At 53.9% G+C, this 26111-nt stretch overlaps 11 non-coding genes across 11 annotated transcripts; 9 read left to right on the forward strand and 2 right to left on the reverse strand.

The window, feature by feature from the left end:
* Positions 1-208: 208 nt before the first annotated feature.
* LOC119375676 (U2 spliceosomal RNA) lies at positions 209-399 on the reverse strand. The gene has a single exon (XR_005180425.1). It is a non-coding gene; the product is annotated as a U2 spliceosomal RNA (small nuclear RNA).
* Positions 400-2686: 2287 nt separating this feature from the next.
* Positions 2687-2878, reverse strand: LOC119375677 (U2 spliceosomal RNA). Its single transcript, XR_005180426.1, has one exon. It is a non-coding gene; the product is annotated as a U2 spliceosomal RNA (small nuclear RNA).
* Positions 2879-5943: 3065 nt separating this feature from the next.
* Positions 5944-6135, forward strand: LOC119375678 (U2 spliceosomal RNA). Its single transcript, XR_005180427.1, has one exon. It is a non-coding gene; the product is annotated as a U2 spliceosomal RNA (small nuclear RNA).
* Positions 6136-8422: 2287 nt separating this feature from the next.
* Positions 8423-8614, forward strand: LOC119375680 (U2 spliceosomal RNA). The gene has a single exon (XR_005180428.1). It is a non-coding gene; the product is annotated as a U2 spliceosomal RNA (small nuclear RNA).
* A 2288-nt stretch (positions 8615-10902) lies between these two features.
* LOC119375681 (U2 spliceosomal RNA) lies at positions 10903-11094 on the forward strand. Its single transcript, XR_005180429.1, has one exon. It is a non-coding gene; the product is annotated as a U2 spliceosomal RNA (small nuclear RNA).
* A 2289-nt stretch (positions 11095-13383) lies between these two features.
* On the forward strand, positions 13384-13575 carry LOC119375682 (U2 spliceosomal RNA). Its single transcript, XR_005180430.1, has one exon. It is a non-coding gene; the product is annotated as a U2 spliceosomal RNA (small nuclear RNA).
* Positions 13576-15864: 2289 nt separating this feature from the next.
* LOC119375683 (U2 spliceosomal RNA) lies at positions 15865-16056 on the forward strand. Its single transcript, XR_005180431.1, has one exon. It is a non-coding gene; the product is annotated as a U2 spliceosomal RNA (small nuclear RNA).
* Positions 16057-18344: 2288 nt separating this feature from the next.
* On the forward strand, positions 18345-18536 carry LOC119375684 (U2 spliceosomal RNA). The gene has a single exon (XR_005180433.1). It is a non-coding gene; the product is annotated as a U2 spliceosomal RNA (small nuclear RNA).
* A 2289-nt stretch (positions 18537-20825) lies between these two features.
* LOC119375686 (U2 spliceosomal RNA) lies at positions 20826-21017 on the forward strand. The gene has a single exon (XR_005180435.1). It is a non-coding gene; the product is annotated as a U2 spliceosomal RNA (small nuclear RNA).
* A 2287-nt stretch (positions 21018-23304) lies between these two features.
* LOC119375687 (U2 spliceosomal RNA) lies at positions 23305-23496 on the forward strand. Its single transcript, XR_005180436.1, has one exon. It is a non-coding gene; the product is annotated as a U2 spliceosomal RNA (small nuclear RNA).
* Positions 23497-25783: 2287 nt separating this feature from the next.
* On the forward strand, positions 25784-25975 carry LOC119375688 (U2 spliceosomal RNA). The gene has a single exon (XR_005180437.1). It is a non-coding gene; the product is annotated as a U2 spliceosomal RNA (small nuclear RNA).
* Positions 25976-26111: the final 136 nt, after the last annotated feature.

Consider the following 26111-nt stretch of genomic DNA (forward strand, 5'->3'; position numbering starts at 1 on the left):
ACAACAACGAAACATCTGTCGCACCAACAACGAGCTGCACGAAGAGCGAAACATTCACCGCGCGCGCACGCAAAAACCGCGTCAGCCGGGGCGGCCGAGCGGGTGGAGACCAGCGTGCGGAAACATCCCCAGACAAGGCATACATTTCACGATTAGTACAATCACGCTTCCACCTCATTTTAGACTGCAATATTCTCACCCCCGAGGGGGTGAGTGGGCCGATCCCGGAGATAGTGCAATACCGGGCCAACCCGTGGCGGAGGTGAAGCAAGCTTCAAGCACTCCGCCCCATTCCAAAAATAAGTTTAATATCTTGGGTCCAAATAGGACCCGTATCAGATATTAAGCTGATAAGAACAGATACTACACTTGATCTTAGCCAAAAGGCCGAGAAGCGATAAGGAATTAATTGTCCTTAATTGGAGTGCAACATTTCAGACCACATTAACAGGTCCGGCAAACCACCAGGTAAATAACAGCAAAGCAATTCACCCGTCCGAGCACTGCAAAGTGGCCGTGTGCAACGAGCACGGTTTGGCGTGCTACACAGCATTGCTGTTACTCCAATCGCCAAAAAAATTCCTTCCCTGCATAAAAGAATTCTAAAACCATCAACTTGCTTTTGCAAAGCCTCTAAAAAAAACGCGAGTGGACGTACTCTCGCTCGCACGCTGACGTCACACACGACGCCGGTCGCAGCGTGATACCACACGACACGCAGAACACGAGCCAGCGCTTCTTTTTCGCGAACATTACTTGTAATGCTCGTGGCCAGCCATGGCACCAAAATGTGACCAACAGTACCCCCCCCCCCCCCCTTTCTTTTTTCCCCGAAAAAAAAAAAAAAAATCCATTACGTCACACATCCAACATGGCTTCTGCCGGGGTACGCTGGCTGCCCAACGCCCCCGGAACGTCGACGTCAGGCACCGCGAAGAGGACGTGCCGACGGCATCAGCGTACTCCATGCATACCTCGAAACCGCCTTTCTCAGTTCCGACGTGACGGACACCGCACCGCCGCAGCCTGCGAGCCGTTCCTCAGGCAAGGAAAGACCTGCGGCGAGGCCGACCCATGAAGCCGTGCGTCATGTCACCAGCGTGTTTTGTGCTGCCGGTGAACGGGGGTGGCGTGTTGCGCGGTAATGGAACGTGGTGTGCCGTGCTCACGGGAATCGTGTAAATTTCAGAGGTGTGCACGGCACTTCGCGAACCACCAGCACCACAGCGAATTCGTTCACGAGTGGGGTCGTGAAGCTCCTTTTACGGCATGTCACGGTGCGAAGTGAACGTGTACACACACTGCCTAAGTCGCAAGCGACGCCTCCGGGCTTGAAATGTCCGCGATATCGAAGTTTTGCTGATTCCGAGGGGTAGGAGTGCTATGGTGGCGTGTACGAGCCGCCGGCACGGCGCTCCGGCGTCCGAGCGAGGCATGAGGCCGCACAAGCAGCGCGGAAAAGGTCGCGGAAATCAGTGGATAAGCGATCGCCTGGGCTTCTGGTGGAATGCAGGTGAGTTAATTGTGAATAGGCTTCGAGAGGCGGTTGATGAAATGAACGGCACCGTGTGGCAGCCTGCACCTACCTGACTTGAGAGATGCTTTTACCGAACAAGCTACGCACCGCTGATGGAATCCCTGGTCGTGCAGCTTGTTGTGCTTCATCTTCTTCTTCATCTTCTTCTTGACGCTGTTTCGCTGTTTGTGCCGGGCATTGCTGCGGTGGGTGCCAGCAACGAATCGCCCCTGCCGCTGGTGAAATCTGTGGCCCACCGTCGGCGGACACAAGAAAAGCACACGAACACGCGCACCCGGCGCTGCGCTTGATACGAATTCTCGCTCGTCGGGGCACCACTGCACCGGGTACGTGGTGCGTCTTTCGTTGTTTCTTATTTTTGGAGGGAATGGTGTATAAGTAAGACGTGGTCTCTCTCTTACCACGTCTTACTTATGCACTGTTCCCTCCAAAATTGAGAAACAACGAAAGTCGCACCACGCACCCGGTGCAGTGGTGCCCCGACGAGCGAGAATTCGTATCAAGCGCAGCGCCGGGTGCGCGTGTTCGTGTGCTTTTCTTGTGTCCGCCGACGGTGGGCCACAGATTTCACCAGCGGCAGGGGCGATTCGTTGCTGGCACCCACCGCACGTTTCGATACCTGATCAATTTGTGCTCTCGCCCATTGCGCTGGTGGTGACAACACATGTTCCAGGGCTTCATATATTTGTTCATCCGTCGTTTGCTTTGGTTTCATCAAGCGCAAGGCAAAGAAAGGGGTATCCTTGCGTGTGCAGCTGTATGCGTGTTGCTTGAAATGTGAGCGCTGACCAGACGGACGCACACAGACGCAAAATAAAAATCGAAAATCGAAACGTTTATTTCTCTCCATTGTGCACAACGTCATCGAATCTTTTCAAAAGCCGAGAGTGCCAAAATTGTTGTCCTCTCGTCTCATCCCCCTCGCTATTGCAATATATAATACAACAACGAAACATCTGTCGCACCAACAACGAGCTGCACGAAGAGCGAAACATTCACCGCGCGCGCACGCAAAAACCGCGTCAGCCGGGGCGGCCGAGCGGGTGGAGACCAGCGTGCGGAAACATCCCCAGACAAGGCATACATTTCACGATTAGTACAATCACGCTTCCACCTCATTTTAGACTGCAATATTCTCACCCCCGAGGGGGTGAGTGGGCCGATCCCGGAGATAGTGCAATACCGGGCCAACCCGTGGCGGAGGTGAAGCAAGCTTCAAGCACTCCGCCCCATTCCAAAAATAAGTTTAATATCTTGGGTCCAAATAGGACCCGTATCAGATATTAAGCTGATAAGAACAGATACTACACTTTGATCTTAGCCAAAAGGCCGAGAAGCGATAAGGAATTAATTGTCCTTAATTGGAGTGCAACATTTCAGACCACATTAACAGGTCCGGCAAACCACCAGGTAAATAACAGCAAAGCAATTCACCCGTCCGAGCACTGCAAAGTGGCCGTGTGCAACGAGCACGGTTTGGCGTGCTACACAGCATTGCTGTTACTCCAATCGCCAAAAAAATTCCTTCCCTGCATAAAAGAATTCTAAAACCATCAACTTGCTTTTGCAAAGCCTCTAAAAAAAACGCGAGTGGACGTACTCTCGCTCGCACGCTGACGTCACACACGACGCCGGTCGCAGCGTGATACCACACGACACGCAGAACACGAGCCAGCGCTTCTTTTTCGCGAACATTACTTGTAATGCTCGTGGCCAGCCATGGCACCAAAATGTGACCAACAGTACCCCCCCCCCCCCCTTTCTTTTTTCCCCGAAAAAAAAAAAAAAATCCATTACGTCACACATCCAACATGGCTTCTGCCGGGGTACGCTGGCTGCCCAACGCCCCCGGAACGTCGACGTCAGGCACCGCGAAGAGGACGTGCCGACGGCATCAGCGTACTCCATGCATACCTCGAAACCGCCTTTCTCAGTTCCGACGTGACGGACACCGCACCGCCGCAGCCTGCGAGCCGTTCCTCAGGCAAGGAAAGACCTGCGGCGAGGCCGACCCATGAAGCCGTGCGTCATGTCACCAGCGTGTTTTGTGCTGCCGGTGAACGGGGGTGGCGTGTTGCGCGGTAATGGAACGTGGTGTGCCGTGCTCACGGGAATCGTGTAAATTTCAGAGGTGTGCACGGCACTTCGCGAACCACCAGCACCACAGCGAATTCGTTCACGAGTGGGGTCGTGAAGCTCCTTTTACGGCATGTCACGGTGCGAAGTGAACGTGTACACACACTGCCTAAGTCGCAAGCGACGCCTCCGGGCTTGAAATGTCCGCGATATCGAAGTTTTGCTGATTCCGAGGGGTAGGAGTGCTATGGTGGCGTGTACGAGCCGCCGGCACGGCGCTCCGGCGTCCGAGCGAGGCATGAGGCCGCACAAGCAGCGCGGAAAAGGTCGCGGAAATCAGTGGATAAGCGATCGCCTGGGCTTCTGGTGGAATGCAGGTGAGTTAATTGTGAATAGGCTTCGAGAGGCGGTTGATGAAATGAACGGCACCGTGTGGCAGCCTGCACCTACCTGACTTGAGAGATGCTTTTACCGAACAAGCTACGCACCGCTGATGGAATCCCTGGTCGTGCAGCTTGTTGTGCTTCATCTTCTTCTTCATCTTCTTCTTGACGCTGTTTCGCTGTTTGTGCCGGGCATTGCTGCGGTGGGTGCCAGCAACGAATCGCACCTGCCGCTGGTGAAATCTGTGGCCCACCGTCGGCGGACACAAGAAAAGCACACGAACACGCGCACCCGGCGCTGCGCTTGATACGAATTCTCGCTCGTCGGGGCACCACTGCACCGGGTGCGTGGTGCGACTTTCGTTGTTTCTCAATTTTGGAGGGAACAGTGCATAAGTAAGACGTGGTAAGAGAGAGACCACGTCTTACTTATACACCATTCCCTCCAAAAATAAGAAACAACGAAAGACGCACCACGTACCCGGTGCAGTGGTGCCCCGACGAGCGAGAATTCGTATCAAGCGCAGCGCCGGGTGCGCGTGTTCGTGTGCTTTTCTTGTGTCCGCCGACGGTGGGCCACAGATTTCACCAGCGGCAGGTGCGATTCGTTGCTGGCACCCACCGCAGCAATGCCCGGCACAAACAGCGAAACAGCGTCAAGAAGAAGATGAAGAAGAAGATGAAGCACAACAAGCTGCACGACCAGGGATTCCATCAGCGGTGCGTAGCTTGTTCGGTAAAAGCATCTCTCAAGTCAGGTAGGTGCAGGCTGCCACACGGTGCCGTTCATTTCATCAACCGCCTCTCGAAGCCTATTCACAATTAACTCACCTGCATTCCACCAGAAGCCCAGGCGATCGCTTATCCACTGATTTCCGCGACCTTTTCCGCGCTGCTTGTGCGGCCTCATGCCTCGCTCGGACGCCGGAGCGCCGTGCCGGCGGCTCGTACACGCCACCATAGCACTCCTACCCCTCGGAATCAGCAAAACTTCGATATCGCGGACATTTCAAGCCCGGAGGCGTCGCTTGCGACTTAGGCAGTGTGTGTACACGTTCACTTCGCACCGTGACATGCCGTAAAAGGAGCTTCACGACCCCACTCGTGAACGAATTCGCTGTGGTGCTGGTGGTTCGCGAAGTGCCGTGCACACCTCTGAAATTTACACGATTCCCGTGAGCACGGCACACCACGTTCCATTACCGCGCAACACGCCACCCCCGTTCACCGGCAGCACAAAACACGCTGGTGACATGACGCACGGCTTCATGGGTCGGCCTCGCCGCAGGTCTTTCCTTGCCTGAGGAACGGCTCGCAGGCTGCGGCGGTGCGGTGTCCGTCACGTCGGAACTGAGAAAGGCGGTTTCGAGGTATGCATGGAGTACGCTGATGCCGTCGGCACGTCCTCTTCGCGGTGCCTGACGTCGACGTTCCGGGGGCGTTGGGCAGCCAGCGTACCCCGGCAGAAGCCATGTTGGATGTGTGACGTAATGGATTTTTTTTTTTTTTTTCGGGGAAAAAAGAAAGGGGGGGGGGGGGGGGGTACTGTTGGTCACATTTTGGTGCCATGGCTGGCCACGAGCATTACAAGTAATGTTCGCGAAAAAGAAGCGCTGGCTCGTGTTCTGCGTGTCGTGTGGTATCACGCTGCGACCGGCGTCGTGTGTGACGTCAGCGTGCGAGCGAGAGTACGTCCACTCGCGTTTTTTTTAGAGGCTTTGCAAAAGCAAGTTGATGGTTTTAGAATTCTTTTATGCAGGGAAGGAATTTTTTTGGCGATTGGAGTAACAGCAATGCTGTGTAGCACGCCAAACCATGCTCGTTGCACACGGCCACTTTGCAGTGCTCGGACGGGTGAATTGCTTTGCTGTTATTTACCTGGTGGTTTGCCGGACCTGTTAATGTGGTCTGAAATGTTGCACTCCAATTAAGGACAATTAATTCCTTATCGCTTCTCGGCCTTTTGGCTAAGATCAAAGTGTAGTATCTGTTCTTATCAGCTTAATATCTGATACGGGTCCTATTTGGACCCAAGATATTAAACTTATTTTTGGAATGGGGCGGAGTGCTTGAAGCTTGCTTCACCTCCGCCACGGGTTGGCCCGGTATTGCACTATCTCCGGGATCGGCCCACTCACCCCCTCGGGGGTGAGAATATTGCAGTCTAAAATGAGGTGGAAGCGTGATTGTACTAATCGTGAAATGTATGCCTTGTCTGGGGATGTTTCCGCACGCTGGTCTCCACCCGCTCGGCCGCCCCGGCTGACGCGGTTTTTGCGTGCGCGCGCGGTGAATGTTTCGCTCTTCGTGCAGCTCGTTGTTGGTGCGACAGATGTTTCGTTGTTGTATTATATATTGCAATAGCGAGGGGATGAGACGAGAGGACAACAATTTTGGCACTCTCGGCTTTTGAAAAGATTCGATGACGTTGTGCACAATGGAGAGAAATAAACGTTTCGATTTTCGATTTTTATTTTGCGTCTGTGTGCGTCCGTCTGGTCAGCGCTCACATTTCAAGCAACACGCATACAGCTGCACACGCAAGGATACCCCTTTCTTTGCCTTGCGCTTGATGAAACCAAAGCAAACGACGGATGAACAAATATATGAAGCCCTGGAACATGTGTTGTCACCACCAGCGCAATGGGCGAGAGCACAAATTGATCAGGTATCGAAACGTGCGGTGGGTGCCAGCAACGAATCGCCCCTGCCGCTGGTGAAATCTGTGGCCCACCGTCGGCGGACACAAGAAAAGCACACGAACACGCGCACCCGGCGCTGCGCTTGATACGAATTCTCGCTCGTCGGGGCACCACTGCACCGGGTACGTGGTGCGTCTTTCGTTGTTTCTTATTTTTGGAGGGAATGGTGTATAAGTAAGACGTGGTCTCTCTCTTACCACGTCTTACTTATGCACTGTTCCCTCCAAAATTGAGAAACAACGAAAGTCGCACCACGCACCCGGTGCAGTGGTGCCCCGACGAGCGAGAATTCGTATCAAGCGCAGCGCCGGGTGCGCGTGTTCGTGTGCTTTTCTTGTGTCCGCCGACGGTGGGCCACAGATTTCACCAGCGGCAGGTGCGATTCGTTGCTGGCACCCACCGCAGCAATGCCCGGCACAAACAGCGAAACAGCGTCAAGAAGAAGATGAAGAAGAAGATGAAGCACAACAAGCTGCACGACCAGGGATTCCATCAGCGGTGCGTAGCTTGTTCGGTAAAAGCATCTCTCAAGTCAGGTAGGTGCAGGCTGCCACACGGTGCCGTTCATTTCATCAACCGCCTCTCGAAGCCTATTCACAATTAACTCACCTGCATTCCACCAGAAGCCCAGGCGATCGCTTATCCACTGATTTCCGCGACCTTTTCCGCGCTGCTTGTGCGGCCTCATGCCTCGCTCGGACGCCGGAGCGCCGTGCCGGCGGCTCGTACACGCCACCATAGCACTCCTACCCCTCGGAATCAGCAAAACTTCGATATCGCGGACATTTCAAGCCCGGAGGCGTCGCTTGCGACTTAGGCAGTGTGTGTACACGTTCACTTCGCACCGTGACATGCCGTAAAAGGAGCTTCACGACCCCACTCGTGAACGAATTCGCTGTGGTGCTGGTGGTTCGCGAAGTGCCGTGCACACCTCTGAAATTTACACGATTCCCGTGAGCACGGCACACCACGTTCCATTACCGCGCAACACGCCACCCCCGTTCACCGGCAGCACAAAACACGCTGGTGACATGACGCACGGCTTCATGGGTCGGCCTCGCCGCAGGTCTTTCCTTGCCTGAGGAACGGCTCGCAGGCTGCGGCGGTGCGGTGTCCGTCACGTCGGAACTGAGAAAGGCGGTTTCGAGGTATGCATGGAGTACGCTGATGCCGTCGGCACGTCCTCTTCGCGGTGCCTGACGTCGACGTTCCGGGGGCGTTGGGCAGCCAGCGTACCCCGGCAGAAGCCATGTTGGATGTGTGACGTAATGGATTTTTTTTTTTTTTTTCGGGGAAAAAAGAAAGGGGGGGGGGGGGGGGTACTGTTGGTCACATTTTGGTGCCATGGCTGGCCACGAGCATTACAAGTAATGTTCGCGAAAAAGAAGCGCTGGCTCGTGTTCTGCGTGTCGTGTGGTATCACGCTGCGACCGGCGTCGTGTGTGACGTCAGCGTGCGAGCGAGAGTACGTCCACTCGCGTTTTTTTTAGAGGCTTTGCAAAAGCAAGTTGATGGTTTTAGAATTCTTTTATGCAGGGAAGGAATTTTTTTGGCGATTGGAGTAACAGCAATGCTGTGTAGCACGCCAAACCATGCTCGTTGCACACGGCCACTTTGCAGTGCTCGGACGGGTGAATTGCTTTGCTGTTATTTACCTGGTGGTTTGCCGGACCTGTTAATGTGGTCTGAAATGTTGCACTCCAATTAAGGACAATTAATTCCTTATCGCTTCTCGGCCTTTTGGCTAAGATCAAAGTGTAGTATCTGTTCTTATCAGCTTAATATCTGATACGGGTCCTATTTGGACCCAAGATATTAAACTTATTTTTGGAATGGGGCGGAGTGCTTGAAGCTTGCTTCACCTCCGCCACGGGTTGGCCCGGTATTGCACTATCTCCGGGATCGGCCCACTCACCCCCTCGGGGGTGAGAATATTGCAGTCTAAAATGAGGTGGAAGCGTGATTGTACTAATCGTGAAATGTATGCCTTGTCTGGGGATGTTTCCGCACGCTGGTCTCCACCCGCTCGGCCGCCCCGGCTGACGCGGTTTTTGCGTGCGCGCGCGGTGAATGTTTCGCTCTTCGTGCAGCTCGTTGTTGGTGCGACAGATGTTTCGTTGTTGTATTATATATTGCAATAGCGAGGGGGATGAGACGAGAGGACAACAATTTTGGCACTCTCGGCTTTTGAAAAGATTCCATGACGTTGTGCACAATGGAGAGAAATAAACGTTTCGATTTTCGATTTTTATTTTGCGTCTGTGTGCGTCCGTCTGGTCAGCGCTCACATTTCAAGCAACACGCATACAGCTGCACACGCAAGGATACCCCTTTCTTTGCCTTGCGCTTGATGAAACCAAAGCAAACGACGGATGAACAAATATATGAAGCCCTGGAACATGTGTTGTCACCACCAGCGCAATGGGCGAGAGCACAAATTGATCAGGTATCGAAACGTGCGGTGGGTGCCAGCAACGAATCGCCCCTGCCGCTGGTGAAATCTGTGGCCCACCGTCGGCGGACACAAGAAAAGCACACGAACACGCGCACCCGGCGCTGCGCTTGATACGAATTCTCGCTCGTCGGGGCACCACTGCACCGGGTACGTGGTGCGTCTTTCGTTGTTTCTTATTTTTGGAGGGAATGGTGTATAAGTAAGACGTGGTCTCTCTCTTACCACGTCTTACTTATGCACTGTTCCCTCCAAAATTGAGAAACAACGAAAGTCGCACCACGCACCCGGTGCAGTGGTGCCCCGACGAGCGAGAATTCGTATCAAGCGCAGCGCCGGGTGCGCGTGTTCGTGTGCTTTTCTTGTGTCCGCCGACGGTGGGCCACAGATTTCACCAGCGGCAGGTGCGATTCGTTGCTGGCACCCACCGCAGCAATGCCCGGCACAAACAGCGAAACAGCGTCAAGAAGAAGATGAAGAAGAAGATGAAGCACAACAAGCTGCACGACCAGGGATTCCATCAGCGGTGCGTAGCTTGTTCGGTAAAAGCATCTCTCAAGTCAGGTAGGTGCAGGCTGCCACACGGTGCCGTTCATTTCATCAACCGCCTCTCGAAGCCTATTCACAATTAACTCACCTGCATTCCACCAGAAGCCCAGGCGATCGCTTATCCACTGATTTCCGCGACCTTTTCCGCGCTGCTTGTGCGGCCTCATGCCTCGCTCGGACGCCGGAGCGCCGTGCCGGCGGCTCGTACACGCCACCATAGCACTCCTACCCCTCGGAATCAGCAAAACTTCGATATCGCGGACATTTCAAGCCCGGAGGCGTCGCTTGCGACTTAGGCAGTGTGTGTACACGTTCACTTCGCACCGTGACATGCCGTAAAAGGAGCTTCACGACCCCACTCGTGAACGAATTCGCTGTGGTGCTGGTGGTTCGCGAAGTGCCGTGCACACCTCTGAAATTTACACGATTCCCGTGAGCACGGCACACCACGTTCCATTACCGCGCAACACGCCACCCCCGTTCACCGGCAGCACAAAACACGCTGGTGACATGACGCACGGCTTCATGGGTCGGCCTCGCCGCAGGTCTTTCCTTGCCTGAGGAACGGCTCGCAGGCTGCGGCGGTGCGGTGTCCGTCACGTCGGAACTGAGAAAGGCGGTTTCGAGGTATGCATGGAGTACGCTGATGCCGTCGGCACGTCCTCTTCGCGGTGCCTGACGTCGACGTTCCGGGGGCGTTGGGCAGCCAGCGTACCCCGGCAGAAGCCATGTTGGATGTGTGACGTAATGGATTTTTTTTTTTTTTTTCGGGGAAAAAAGAAAGGGGGGGGGGGGGGGGTACTGTTGGTCACATTTTGGTGCCATGGCTGGCCACGAGCATTACAAGTAATGTTCGCGAAAAAGAAGCGCTGGCTCGTGTTCTGCGTGTCGTGTGGTATCACGCTGCGACCGGCGTCGTGTGTGACGTCAGCGTGCGAGCGAGAGTACGTCCACTCGCGTTTTTTTTAGAGGCTTTGCAAAAGCAAGTTGATGGTTTTAGAATTCTTTTATGCAGGGAAGGAATTTTTTTGGCGATTGGAGTAACAGCAATGCTGTGTAGCACGCCAAACCATGCTCGTTGCACACGGCCACTTTGCAGTGCTCGGACGGGTGAATTGCTTTGCTGTTATTTACCTGGTGGTTTGCCGGACCTGTTAATGTGGTCTGAAATGTTGCACTCCAATTAAGGACAATTAATTCCTTATCGCTTCTCGGCCTTTTGGCTAAGATCAAAGTGTAGTATCTGTTCTTATCAGCTTAATATCTGATACGGGTCCTATTTGGACCCAAGATATTAAACTTATTTTTGGAATGGGGCGGAGTGCTTGAAGCTTGCTTCACCTCCGCCACGGGTTGGCCCGGTATTGCACTATCTCCGGGATCGGCCCACTCACCCCCTCGGGGGTGAGAATATTGCAGTCTAAAATGAGGTGGAAGCGTGATTGTACTAATCGTGAAATGTATGCCTTGTCTGGGGATGTTTCCGCACGCTGGTCTCCACCCGCTCGGCCGCCCCGGCTGACGCGGTTTTTGCGTGCGCGCGCGGTGAATGTTTCGCTCTTCGTGCAGCTCGTTGTTGGTGCGACAGATGTTTCGTTGTTGTATTATATATTGCAATAGCGAGGGGGATGAGACGAGAGGACAACAATTTTGGCACTCTCGGCTTTTGAAAAGATTCCATGACGTTGTGCACAATGGAGAGAAATAAACGTTTCGATTTTCGATTTTTATTTTGCGTCTGTGTGCGTCCGTCTGGTCAGCGCTCACATTTCAAGCAACACGCATACAGCTGCACACGCAAGGATACCCCTTTCTTTGCCTTGCGCTTGATGAAACCAAAGCAAACGACGGATGAACAAATATATGAAGCCCTGGAACATGTGTTGTCACCACCAGCGCAATGGGCGAGAGCACAAATTGATCAGGTATCGAAACGTGCGGTGGGTGCCAGCAACGAATCGCCCCTGCCGCTGGTGAAATCTGTGGCCCACCGTCGGCGGACACAAGAAAAGCACACGAACACGCGCACCCGGCGCTGCGCTTGATACGAATTCTCGCTCGTCGGGGCACCACTGCACCGGGTACGTGGTGCGTCTTTCGTTGTTTCTTATTTTTGGAGGGAATGGTGTATAAGTAAGACGTGGTCTCTCTCTTACCACGTCTTACTTATGCACTGTTCCCTCCAAAATTGAGAAACAACGAAAGTCGCACCACGCACCCGGTGCAGTGGTGCCCCGACGAGCGAGAATTCGTATCAAGCGCAGCGCCGGGTGCGCGTGTTCGTGTGCTTTTCTTGTGTCCGCCGACGGTGGGCCACAGATTTCACCAGCGGCAGGTGCGATTCGTTGCTGGCACCCACCGCAGCAATGCCCGGCACAAACAGCGAAACAGCGTCAAGAAGAAGATGAAGAAGAAGATGAAGCACAACAAGCTGCACGACCAGGGATTCCATCAGCGGTGCGTAGCTTGTTCGGTAAAAGCATCTCTCAAGTCAGGTAGGTGCAGGCTGCCACACGGTGCCGTTCATTTCATCAACCGCCTCTCGAAGCCTATTCACAATTAACTCACCTGCATTCCACCAGAAGCCCAGGCGATCGCTTATCCACTGATTTCCGCGACCTTTTCCGCGCTGCTTGTGCGGCCTCATGCCTCGCTCGGACGCCGGAGCGCCGTGCCGGCGGCTCGTACACGCCACCATAGCACTCCTACCCCTCGGAATCAGCAAAACTTCGATATCGCGGACATTTCAAGCCCGGAGGCGTCGCTTGCGACTTAGGCAGTGTGTGTACACGTTCACTTCGCACCGTGACATGCCGTAAAAGGAGCTTCACGACCCCACTCGTGAACGAATTCGCTGTGGTGCTGGTGGTTCGCGAAGTGCCGTGCACACCTCTGAAATTTACACGATTCCCGTGAGCACGGCACACCACGTTCCATTACCGCGCAACACGCCACCCCCGTTCACCGGCAGCACAAAACACGCTGGTGACATGACGCACGGCTTCATGGGTCGGCCTCGCCGCAGGTCTTTCCTTGCCTGAGGAACGGCTCGCAGGCTGCGGCGGTGCGGTGTCCGTCACGTCGGAACTGAGAAAGGCGGTTTCGAGGTATGCATGGAGTACGCTGATGCCGTCGGCACGTCCTCTTCGCGGTGCCTGACGTCGACGTTCCGGGGGCGTTGGGCAGCCAGCGTACCCCGGCAGAAGCCATGTTGGATGTGTGACGTAATGGATTTTTTTTTTTTTTTTTCGGGGAAAAAAGAAAGGGGGGGGGGGGGGGGTACTGTTGGTCACATTTTGGTGCCATGGCTGGCCACGAGCATTACAAGTAATGTTCGCGAAAAAGAAGCGCTGGCTCGTGTTCTGCGTGTCGTGTGGTATCACGCTGCGACCGGCGTCGTGTGTGACGTCAGCGTGCGAGCGAGAGTACGTCCACTCGCGTTTTTTTTAGAGGCTTTGCAAAAGCAAGTTGATGGTTTTAGAATTCTTTTATGCAGGGAAGGAATTTTTTTGGCGATTGGAGTAACAGCAATGCTGTGTAGCACGCCAAACCATGCTCGTTGCACACGGCCACTTTGCAGTGCTCGGACGGGTGAATTGCTTTGCTGTTATTTACCTGGTGGTTTGCCGGACCTGTTAATGTGGTCTGAAATGTTGCACTCCAATTAAGGACAATTAATTCCTTATCGCTTCTCGGCCTTTTGGCTAAGATCAAAGTGTAGTATCTGTTCTTATCAGCTTAATATCTGATACGGGTCCTATTTGGACCCAAGATATTAAACTTATTTTTGGAATGGGGCGGAGTGCTTGAAGCTTGCTTCACCTCCGCCACGGGTTGGCCCGGTATTGCACTATCTCCGGGATCGGCCCACTCACCCCCTCGGGGGTGAGAATATTGCAGTCTAAAATGAGGTGGAAGCGTGATTGTACTAATCGTGAAATGTATGCCTTGTCTGGGGATGTTTCCGCACGCTGGTCTCCACCCGCTCGGCCGCCCCGGCTGACGCGGTTTTTGCGTGCGCGCGCGGTGAATGTTTCGCTCTTCGTGCAGCTCGTTGTTGGTGCGACAGATGTTTCGTTGTTGTATTATATATTGCAATAGCGAGGGGGATGAGACGAGAGGACAACAATTTTGGCACTCTCGGCTTTTGAAAAGATTCGATGACGTTGTGCACAATGGAGAGAAATAAACGTTTCGATTTTCGATTTTTATTTTGCGTCTGTGTGCGTCCGTCTGGTCAGCGCTCACATTTCAAGCAACACGCATACAGCTGCACACGCAAGGATACCCCTTTCTTTGCCTTGCGCTTGATGAAACCAAAGCAAACGACGGATGAACAAATATATGAAGCCCTGGAACATGTGTTGTCACCACCAGCGCAATGGGCGAGAGCACAAATTGATCAGGTATCGAAACGTGCGGTGGGTGCCAGCAACGAATCGCCCCTGCCGCTGGTGAAATCTGTGGCCCACCGTCGGCGGACACAAGAAAAGCACACGAACACGCGCACCCGGCGCTGCGCTTGATACGAATTCTCGCTCGTCGGGGCACCACTGCACCGGGTACGTGGTGCGTCTTTCGTTGTTTCTTATTTTTGGAGGGAATGGTGTATAAGTAAGACGTGGTCTCTCTCTTACCACGTCTTACTTATGCACTGTTCCCTCCAAAATTGAGAAACAACGAAAGTCGCACCACGCACCCGGTGCAGTGGTGCCCCGACGAGCGAGAATTCGTATCAAGCGCAGCGCCGGGTGCGCGTGTTCGTGTGCTTTTCTTGTGTCCGCCGACGGTGGGCCACAGATTTCACCAGCGGCAGGTGCGATTCGTTGCTGGCACCCACCGCAGCAATGCCCGGCACAAACAGCGAAACAGCGTCAAGAAGAAGATGAAGAAGAAGATGAAGCACAACAAGCTGCACGACCAGGGATTCCATCAGCGGTGCGTAGCTTGTTCGGTAAAAGCATCTCTCAAGTCAGGTAGGTGCAGGCTGCCACACGGTGCCGTTCATTTCATCAACCGCCTCTCGAAGCCTATTCACAATTAACTCACCTGCATTCCACCAGAAGCCCAGGCGATCGCTTATCCACTGATTTCCGCGACCTTTTCCGCGCTGCTTGTGCGGCCTCATGCCTCGCTCGGACGCCGGAGCGCCGTGCCGGCGGCTCGTACACGCCACCATAGCACTCCTACCCCTCGGAATCAGCAAAACTTCGATATCGCGGACATTTCAAGCCCGGAGGCGTCGCTTGCGACTTAGGCAGTGTGTGTACACGTTCACTTCGCACCGTGACATGCCGTAAAAGGAGCTTCACGACCCCACTCGTGAACGAATTCGCTGTGGTGCTGGTGGTTCGCGAAGTGCCGTGCACACCTCTGAAATTTACACGATTCCCGTGAGCACGGCACACCACGTTCCATTACCGCGCAACACGCCACCCCCGTTCACCGGCAGCACAAAACACGCTGGTGACATGACGCACGGCTTCATGGGTCGGCCTCGCCGCAGGTCTTTCCTTGCCTGAGGAACGGCTCGCAGGCTGCGGCGGTGCGGTGTCCGTCACGTCGGAACTGAGAAAGGCGGTTTCGAGGTATGCATGGAGTACGCTGATGCCGTCGGCACGTCCTCTTCGCGGTGCCTGACGTCGACGTTCCGGGGGCGTTGGGCAGCCAGCGTACCCCGGCAGAAGCCATGTTGGATGTGTGACGTAATGGATTTTTTTTTTTTTTTTTCGGGGAAAAAAGAAAGGGGGGGGGGGGGGGGTACTGTTGGTCACATTTTGGTGCCATGGCTGGCCACGAGCATTACAAGTAATGTTCGCGAAAAAGAAGCGCTGGCTCGTGTTCTGCGTGTCGTGTGGTATCACGCTGCGACCGGCGTCGTGTGTGACGTCAGCGTGCGAGCGAGAGTACGTCCACTCGCGTTTTTTTTAGAGGCTTTGCAAAAGCAAGTTGATGGTTTTAGAATTCTTTTATGCAGGGAAGGAATTTTTTTGGCGATTGGAGTAACAGCAATGCTGTGTAGCACGCCAAACCGTGCTCGTTGCACACGGCCACTTTGCAGTGCTCGGACGGGTGAATTGCTTTGCTGTTATTTACCTGGTGGTTTGCCGGACCTGTTAATGTGGTCTGAAATGTTGCACTCCAATTAAGGACAATTAATTCCTTATCGCTTCTCGGCCTTTTGGCTAAGATCAAAGTGTAGTATCTGTTCTTATCAGCTTAATATCTGATACGGGTCCTATTTGGACCCAAGATATTAAACTTATTTTTGGAATGGGGCGGAGTGCTTGAAGCTTGCTTCACCTCCGCCACGGGTTGGCCCGGTATTGCACTATCTCCGGGATCGGCCCACTCACCCCCTCGGGGGTGAGAATATTGCAGTCTAAAATGAGGTGGAAGCGTGATTGTACTAATCGTGAAATGTATGCCTTGTCTGGGGATGTTTCCGCACGCTGGTCTCCACCCGCTCGGCCGCCCCGGCTGACGCGGTTTTTGCGTGCGCGCGCGGTGAATGTTTCGCTCTTCGTGCAGCTCGTTGTTGGTGCGACAGATGTTTCGTTGTTGTATTATATATTGCAATAGCGAGGGGGATGAGACGAGAGGACAACAATTTTGGCACTCTCGGCTTTTGAAAAGATTCGATGACGTTGTGCACAATGGAGAGAAATAAACGTTTCGATTTTCGATTTTTATTTTGCGTCTGTGTGCGTCCGTCTGGTCAGCGCTCACATTTCAAGCAACACGCATACAGCTGCACACGCAAGGATACCCCTTTCTTTGCCTTGCGCTTGATGAAACCAAAGCAAACGACGGATGAACAAATATATGAAGCCCTGGAACATGTGTTGTCACCACCAGCGCAATGGGCGAGAGCACAAATTGATCAGGTATCGAAACGTGCGGTGGGTGCCAGCAACGAATCGCCCCTGCCGCTGGTGAAATCTGTGGCCCACCGTCGGCGGACACAAGAAAAGCACACGAACACGCGCACCCGGCGCTGCGCTTGATACGAATTCTCGCTCGTCGGGGCACCACTGCACCGGGTACGTGGTGCGTCTTTCGTTGTTTCTTATTTTTGGAGGGAATGGTGTATAAGTAAGACGTGGTCTCTCTCTTACCACGTCTTACTTATGCACTGTTCCCTCCAAAATTGAGAAACAACGAAAGTCGCACCACGCACCCGGTGCAGTGGTGCCCCGACGAGCGAGAATTCGTATCAAGCGCAGCGCCGGGTGCGCGTGTTCGTGTGCTTTTCTTGTGTCCGCCGACGGTGGGCCACAGATTTCACCAGCGGCAGGTGCGATTCGTTGCTGGCACCCACCGCAGCAATGCCCGGCACAAACAGCGAAACAGCGTCAAGAAGAAGATGAAGAAGAAGATGAAGCACAACAAGCTGCACGACCAGGGATTCCATCAGCGGTGCGTAGCTTGTTCGGTAAAAGCATCTCTCAAGTCAGGTAGGTGCAGGCTGCCACACGGTGCCGTTCATTTCATCAACCGCCTCTCGAAGCCTATTCACAATTAACTCACCTGCATTCCACCAGAAGCCCAGGCGATCGCTTATCCACTGATTTCCGCGACCTTTTCCGCGCTGCTTGTGCGGCCTCATGCCTCGCTCGGACGCCGGAGCGCCGTGCCGGCGGCTCGTACACGCCACCATAGCACTCCTACCCCTCGGAATCAGCAAAACTTCGATATCGCGGACATTTCAAGCCCGGAGGCGTCGCTTGCGACTTAGGCAGTGTGTGTACACGTTCACTTCGCACCGTGACATGCCGTAAAAGGAGCTTCACGACCCCACTCGTGAACGAATTCGCTGTGGTGCTGGTGGTTCGCGAAGTGCCGTGCACACCTCTGAAATTTACACGATTCCCGTGAGCACGGCACACCACGTTCCATTACCGCGCAACACGCCACCCCCGTTCACCGGCAGCACAAAACACGCTGGTGACATGACGCACGGCTTCATGGGTCGGCCTCGCCGCAGGTCTTTCCTTGCCTGAGGAACGGCTCGCAGGCTGCGGCGGTGCGGTGTCCGTCACGTCGGAACTGAGAAAGGCGGTTTCGAGGTATGCATGGAGTACGCTGATGCCGTCGGCACGTCCTCTTCGCGGTGCCTGACGTCGACGTTCCGGGGGCGTTGGGCAGCCAGCGTACCCCGGCAGAAGCCATGTTGGATGTGTGACGTAATGGATTTTTTTTTTTTTTTTTCGGGGAAAAAAGAAAGGGGGGGGGGGGGGGTACTGTTGGTCACATTTTGGTGCCATGGCTGGCCACGAGCATTACAAGTAATGTTCGCGAAAAAGAAGCGCTGGCTCGTGTTCTGCGTGTCGTGTGGTATCACGCTGCGACCGGCGTCGTGTGTGACGTCAGCGTGCGAGCGAGAGTACGTCCACTCGCGTTTTTTTTAGAGGCTTTGCAAAAGCAAGTTGATGGTTTTAGAATTCTTTTATGCAGGGAAGGAATTTTTTTGGCGATTGGAGTAACAGCAATGCTGTGTAGCACGCCAAACCGTGCTCGTTGCACACGGCCACTTTGCAGTGCTCGGACGGGTGAATTGCTTTGCTGTTATTTACCTGGTGGTTTGCCGGACCTGTTAATGTGGTCTGAAATGTTGCACTCCAATTAAGGACAATTAATTCCTTATCGCTTCTCGGCCTTTTGGCTAAGATCAAAGTGTAGTATCTGTTCTTATCAGCTTAATATCTGATACGGGTCCTATTTGGACCCAAGATATTAAACTTATTTTTGGAATGGGGCGGAGTGCTTGAAGCTTGCTTCACCTCCGCCACGGGTTGGCCCGGTATTGCACTATCTCCGGGATCGGCCCACTCACCCCCTCGGGGGTGAGAATATTGCAGTCTAAAATGAGGTGGAAGCGTGATTGTACTAATCGTGAAATGTATGCCTTGTCTGGGGATGTTTCCGCACGCTGGTCTCCACCCGCTCGGCCGCCCCGGCTGACGCGGTTTTTGCGTGCGCGCGCGGTGAATGTTTCGCTCTTCGTGCAGCTCGTTGTTGGTGCGACAGATGTTTCGTTGTTGTATTATATATTGCAATAGCGAGGGGGATGAGACGAGAGGACAACAATTTTGGCACTCTCGGCTTTTGAAAAGATTCGATGACGTTGTGCACAATGGAGAGAAATAAACGTTTCGATTTTCGATTTTTATTTTGCGTCTGTGTGCGTCCGTCTGGTCAGCGCTCACATTTCAAGCAACACGCATACAGCTGCACACGCAAGGATACCCCTTTCTTTGCCTTGCGCTTGATGAAACCAAAGCAAACGACGGATGAACAAATATATGAAGCCCTGGAACATGTGTTGTCACCACCAGCGCAATGGGCGAGAGCACAAATTGATCAGGTATCGAAACGTGCGGTGGGTGCCAGCAACGAATCGCCCCTGCCGCTGGTGAAATCTGTGGCCCACCGTCGGCGGACACAAGAAAAGCACACGAACACGCGCACCCGGCGCTGCGCTTGATACGAATTCTCGCTCGTCGGGGCACCACTGCACCGGGTACGTGGTGCGTCTTTCGTTGTTTCTTATTTTTGGAGGGAATGGTGTATAAGTAAGACGTGGTCTCTCTCTTACCACGTCTTACTTATGCACTGTTCCCTCCAAAATTGAGAAACAACGAAAGTCGCACCACGCACCCGGTGCAGTGGTGCCCCGACGAGCGAGAATTCGTATCAAGCGCAGCGCCGGGTGCGCGTGTTCGTGTGCTTTTCTTGTGTCCGCCGACGGTGGGCCACAGATTTCACCAGCGGCAGGTGCGATTCGTTGCTGGCACCCACCGCAGCAATGCCCGGCACAAACAGCGAAACAGCGTCAAGAAGAAGATGAAGAAGAAGATGAAGCACAACAAGCTGCACGACCAGGGATTCCATCAGCGGTGCGTAGCTTGTTCGGTAAAAGCATCTCTCAAGTCAGGTAGGTGCAGGCTGCCACACGGTGCCGTTCATTTCATCAACCGCCTCTCGAAGCCTATTCACAATTAACTCACCTGCATTCCACCAGAAGCCCAGGCGATCGCTTATCCACTGATTTCCGCGACCTTTTCCGCGCTGCTTGTGCGGCCTCATGCCTCGCTCGGACGCCGGAGCGCCGTGCCGGCGGCTCGTACACGCCACCATAGCACTCCTACCCCTCGGAATCAGCAAAACTTCGATATCGCGGACATTTCAAGCCCGGAGGCGTCGCTTGCGACTTAGGCAGTGTGTGTACACGTTCACTTCGCACCGTGACATGCCGTAAAAGGAGCTTCACGACCCCACTCGTGAACGAATTCGCTGTGGTGCTGGTGGTTCGCGAAGTGCCGTGCACACCTCTGAAATTTACACGATTCCCGTGAGCACGGCACACCACGTTCCATTACCGCGCAACACGCCACCCCCGTTCACCGGCAGCACAAAACACGCTGGTGACATGACGCACGGCTTCATGGGTCGGCCTCGCCGCAGGTCTTTCCTTGCCTGAGGAACGGCTCGCAGGCTGCGGCGGTGCGGTGTCCGTCACGTCGGAACTGAGAAAGGCGGTTTCGAGGTATGCATGGAGTACGCTGATGCCGTCGGCACGTCCTCTTCGCGGTGCCTGACGTCGACGTTCCGGGGGCGTTGGGCAGCCAGCGTACCCCGGCAGAAGCCATGTTGGATGTGTGACGTAATGGATTTTTTTTTTTTTTTTTCGGGGAAAAAAGAAAGGGGGGGGGGGGGGGGTACTGTTGGTCACATTTTGGTGCCATGGCTGGCCACGAGCATTACAAGTAATGTTCGCGAAAAAGAAGCGCTGGCTCGTGTTCTGCGTGTCGTGTGGTATCACGCTGCGACCGGCGTCGTGTGTGACGTCAGCGTGCGAGCGAGAGTACGTCCACTCGCGTTTTTTTTAGAGGCTTTGCAAAAGCAAGTTGATGGTTTTAGAATTCTTTTATGCAGGGAAGGAATTTTTTTGGCGATTGGAGTAACAGCAATGCTGTGTAGCACGCCAAACCGTGCTCGTTGCACACGGCCACTTTGCAGTGCTCGGACGGGTGAATTGCTTTGCTGTTATTTACCTGGTGGTTTGCCGGACCTGTTAATGTGGTCTGAAATGTTGCACTCCAATTAAGGACAATTAATTCCTTATCGCTTCTCGGCCTTTTGGCTAAGATCAAAGTGTAGTATCTGTTCTTATCAGCTTAATATCTGATACGGGTCCTATTTGGACCCAAGATATTAAACTTATTTTTGGAATGGGGCGGAGTGCTTGAAGCTTGCTTCACCTCCGCCACGGGTTGGCCCGGTATTGCACTATCTCCGGGATCGGCCCACTCACCCCCTCGGGGGTGAGAATATTGCAGTCTAAAATGAGGTGGAAGCGTGATTGTACTAATCGTGAAATGTATGCCTTGTCTGGGGATGTTTCCGCACGCTGGTCTCCACCCGCTCGGCCGCCCCGGCTGACGCGGTTTTTGCGTGCGCGCGCGGTGAATGTTTCGCTCTTCGTGCAGCTCGTTGTTGGTGCGACAGATGTTTCGTTGTTGTATTATATATTGCAATAGCGAGGGGGATGAGACGAGAGGACAACAATTTTGGCACTCTCGGCTTTTGAAAAGATTCGATGACGTTGTGCACAATGGAGAGAAATAAACGTTTCGATTTTCGATTTTTATTTTGCGTCTGTGTGCGTCCGTCTGGTCAGCGCTCACATTTCAAGCAACACGCATACAGCTGCACACGCAAGGATACCCCTTTCTTTGCCTTGCGCTTGATGAAACCAAAGCAAACGACGGATGAACAAATATATGAAGCCCTGGAACATGTGTTGTCACCACCAGCGCAATGGGCGAGAGCACAAATTGATCAGGTATCGAAACGTGCGGTGGGTGCCAGCAACGAATCGCCCCTGCCGCTGGTGAAATCTGTGGCCCACCGTCGGCGGACACAAGAAAAGCACACGAACACGCGCACCCGGCGCTGCGCTTGATACGAATTCTCGCTCGTCGGGGCACCACTGCACCGGGTACGTGGTGCGTCTTTCGTTGTTTCTTATTTTTGGAGGGAATGGTGTATAAGTAAGACGTGGTCTCTCTCTTACCACGTCTTACTTATGCACTGTTCCCTCCAAAATTGAGAAACAACGAAAGTCGCACCACGCACCCGGTGCAGTGGTGCCCCGACGAGCGAGAATTCGTATCAAGCGCAGCGCCGGGTGCGCGTGTTCGTGTGCTTTTCTTGTGTCCGCCGACGGTGGGCCACAGATTTCACCAGCGGCAGGTGCGATTCGTTGCTGGCACCCACCGCAGCAATGCCCGGCACAAACAGCGAAACAGCGTCAAGAAGAAGATGAAGAAGAAGATGAAGCACAACAAGCTGCACGACCAGGGATTCCATCAGCGGTGCGTAGCTTGTTCGGTAAAAGCATCTCTCAAGTCAGGTAGGTGCAGGCTGCCACACGGTGCCGTTCATTTCATCAACCGCCTCTCGAAGCCTATTCACAATTAACTCACCTGCATTCCACCAGAAGCCCAGGCGATCGCTTATCCACTGATTTCCGCGACCTTTTCCGCGCTGCTTGTGCGGCCTCATGCCTCGCTCGGACGCCGGAGCGCCGTGCCGGCGGCTCGTACACGCCACCATAGCACTCCTACCCCTCGGAATCAGCAAAACTTCGATATCGCGGACATTTCAAGCCCGGAGGCGTCGCTTGCGACTTAGGCAGTGTGTGTACACGTTCACTTCGCACCGTGACATGCCGTAAAAGGAGCTTCACGACCCCACTCGTGAACGAATTCGCTGTGGTGCTGGTGGTTCGCGAAGTGCCGTGCACACCTCTGAAATTTACACGATTCCCGTGAGCACGGCACACCACGTTCCATTACCGCGCAACACGCCACCCCCGTTCACCGGCAGCACAAAACACGCTGGTGACATGACGCACGGCTTCATGGGTCGGCCTCGCCGCAGGTCTTTCCTTGCCTGAGGAACGGCTCGCAGGCTGCGGCGGTGCGGTGTCCGTCACGTCGGAACTGAGAAAGGCGGTTTCGAGGTATGCATGGAGTACGCTGATGCCGTCGGCACGTCCTCTTCGCGGTGCCTGACGTCGACGTTCCGGGGGCGTTGGGCAGCCAGCGTACCCCGGCAGAAGCCATGTTGGATGTGTGACGTAATGGATTTTTTTTTTTTTTTTCGGGGAAAAAAGAAAGGGGGGGGGGGGGGGTACTGTTGGTCACATTTTGGTGCCATGGCTGGCCACGAGCATTACAAGTAATGTTCGCGAAAAAGAAGCGCTGGCTCGTGTTCTGCGTGTCGTGTGGTATCACGCTGCGACCGGCGTCGTGTGTGACGTCAGCGTGCGAGCGAGAGTACGTCCACTCGCGTTTTTTTTAGAGGCTTTGCAAAAGCAAGTTGATGGTTTTAGAATTCTTTTATGCAGGGAAGGAATTTTTTTGGCGATTGGAGTAACAGCAATGCTGTGTAGCACGCCAAACCGTGCTCGTTGCACACGGCCACTTTGCAGTGCTCGGACGGGTGAATTGCTTTGCTGTTATTTACCTGGTGGTTTGCCGGACCTGTTAATGTGGTCTGAAATGTTGCACTCCAATTAAGGACAATTAATTCCTTATCGCTTCTCGGCCTTTTGGCTAAGATCAAAGTGTAGTATCTGTTCTTATCAGCTTAATATCTGATACGGGTCCTATTTGGACCCAAGATATTAAACTTATTTTTGGAATGGGGCGGAGTGCTTGAAGCTTGCTTCACCTCCGCCACGGGTTGGCCCGGTATTGCACTATCTCCGGGATCGGCCCACTCACCCCCTCGGGGGTGAGAATATTGCAGTCTAAAATGAGGTGGAAGCGTGATTGTACTAATCGTGAAATGTATGCCTTGTCTGGGGATGTTTCCGCACGCTGGTCTCCACCCGCTCGGCCGCCCCGGCTGACGCGGTTTTTGCGTGCGCGCGCGGTGAATGTTTCGCTCTTCGTGCAGCTCGTTGTTGGTGCGACAGATGTTTCGTTGTTGTATTATATATTGCAATAGCGAGGGGGATGAGACGAGAGGACAACAATTTTGGCACTCTCGGCTTTTGAAAAGATTCGATGACGTTGTGCACAATGGAGAGAAATAAACGTTTCGATTTTCGATTTTTATTTTGCGTCTGTGTGCGTCCGTCTGGTCAGCGCTCACATTTCAAGCAACACGCATACAGCTGCACACGCAAGGATACCCCTTTCTTTGCCTTGCGCTTGATGAAACCAAAGCAAACGACGGATGAACAAATATATGAAGCCCTGGAACATGTGTTGTCACCACCAGCGCAATGGGCGAGAGCACAAATTGATCAGGTATCGAAACGTGCGGTGGGTGCCAGCAACGAATCGCCCCTGCCGCTGGTGAAATCTGTGGCCCACCGTCGGCGGACACAAGAAAAGCACACGAACACGCGCACCCGGCGCTGCGCTTGATACGAATTCTCGCTCGTCGGGGCACCACTGCACCGGGTACGTGGTGCGTCTTTCGTTGTTTCTTATTTTTGGAGGGAATGGTGTATAAGTAAGACGTGGTCTCTCTCTTACCACGTCTTACTTATGCACTGTTCCCTCCAAAATTGAGAAACAACGAAAGTCGCACCACGCACCCGGTGCAGTGGTGCCCCGACGAGCGAGAATTCGTATCAAGCGCAGCGCCGGGTGCGCGTGTTCGTGTGCTTTTCTTGTGTCCGCCGACGGTGGGCCACAGATTTCACCAGCGGCAGGTGCGATTCGTTGCTGGCACCCACCGCAGCAATGCCCGGCACAAACAGCGAAACAGCGTCAAGAAGAAGATGAAGAAGAAGATGAAGCACAACAAGCTGCACGACCAGGGATTCCATCAGCGGTGCGTAGCTTGTTCGGTAAAAGCATCTCTCAAGTCAGGTAGGTGCAGGCTGCCACACGGTGCCGTTCATTTCATCAACCGCCTCTCGAAGCCTATTCACAATTAACTCACCTGCATTCCACCAGAAGCCCAGGCGATCGCTTATCCACTGATTTCCGCGACCTTTTCCGCGCTGCTTGTGCGGCCTCATGCCTCGCTCGGACGCCGGAGCGCCGTGCCGGCGGCTCGTACACGCCACCATAGCACTCCTACCCCTCGGAATCAGCAAAACTTCGATATCGCGGACATTTCAAGCCCGGAGGCGTCGCTTGCGACTTAGGCAGTGTGTGTACACGTTCACTTCGCACCGTGACATGCCGTAAAAGGAGCTTCACGACCCCACTCGTGAACGAATTCGCTGTGGTGCTGGTGGTTCGCGAAGTGCCGTGCACACCTCTGAAATTTACACGATTCCCGTGAGCACGGCACACCACGTTCCATTACCGCGCAACACGCCACCCCCGTTCACCGGCAGCACAAAACACGCTGGTGACATGACGCACGGCTTCATGGGTCGGCCTCGCCGCAGGTCTTTCCTTGCCTGAGGAACGGCTCGCAGGCTGCGGCGGTGCGGTGTCCGTCACGTCGGAACTGAGAAAGGCGGTTTCGAGGTATGCATGGAGTACGCTGATGCCGTCGGCACGTCCTCTTCGCGGTGCCTGACGTCGACGTTCCGGGGGCGTTGGGCAGCCAGCGTACCCCGGCAGAAGCCATGTTGGATGTGTGACGTAATGGATTTTTTTTTTTTTTTTCGGGGAAAAAAGAAAGGGGGGGGGGGGGGGTACTGTTGGTCACATTTTGGTGCCATGGCTGGCCACGAGCATTACAAGTAATGTTCGCGAAAAAGAAGCGCTGGCTCGTGTTCTGCGTGTCGTGTGGTATCACGCTGCGACCGGCGTCGTGTGTGACGTCAGCGTGCGAGCGAGAGTACGTCCACTCGCGTTTTTTTTAGAGGCTTTGCAAAAGCAAGTTGATGGTTTTAGAATTCTTTTATGCAGGGAAGGAATTTTTTTGGCGATTGGAGTAACAGCAATGCTGTGTAGCACGCCAAACCGTGCTCGTTGCACACGGCCACTTTGCAGTGCTCGGACGGGTGAATTGCTTTGCTGTTATTTACCTGGTGGTTTGCCGGACCTGTTAATGTGGTCTGAAATGTTGCACTCCAATTAAGGACAATTAATTCCTTATCGCTTCTCGGCCTTTTGGCTAAGATCAAAGTGTAGTATCTGTTCTTATCAGCTTAATATCTGATACGGGTCCTATTTGGACCCAAGATATTAAACTTATTTTTGGAATGGGGCGGAGTGCTTGAAGCTTGCTTCACCTCCGCCACGGGTTGGCCCGGTATTGCACTATCTCCGGGATCGGCCCACTCACCCCCTCGGGGGTGAGAATATTGCAGTCTAAAATGAGGTGGAAGCGTGATTGTACTAATCGTGAAATGTATGCCTTGTCTGGGGATGTTTCCGCACGCTGGTCTCCACCCGCTCGGCCGCCCCGGCTGACGCGGTTTT

The sequence above is a fragment of the Rhipicephalus sanguineus genome, chromosome 11 (assembly GCF_013339695.2).
Source record: "Rhipicephalus sanguineus isolate Rsan-2018 chromosome 11, BIME_Rsan_1.4, whole genome shotgun sequence".
NCBI classification, from domain to species: Eukaryota; Metazoa; Arthropoda; class Arachnida; order Ixodida; family Ixodidae; genus Rhipicephalus; species Rhipicephalus sanguineus.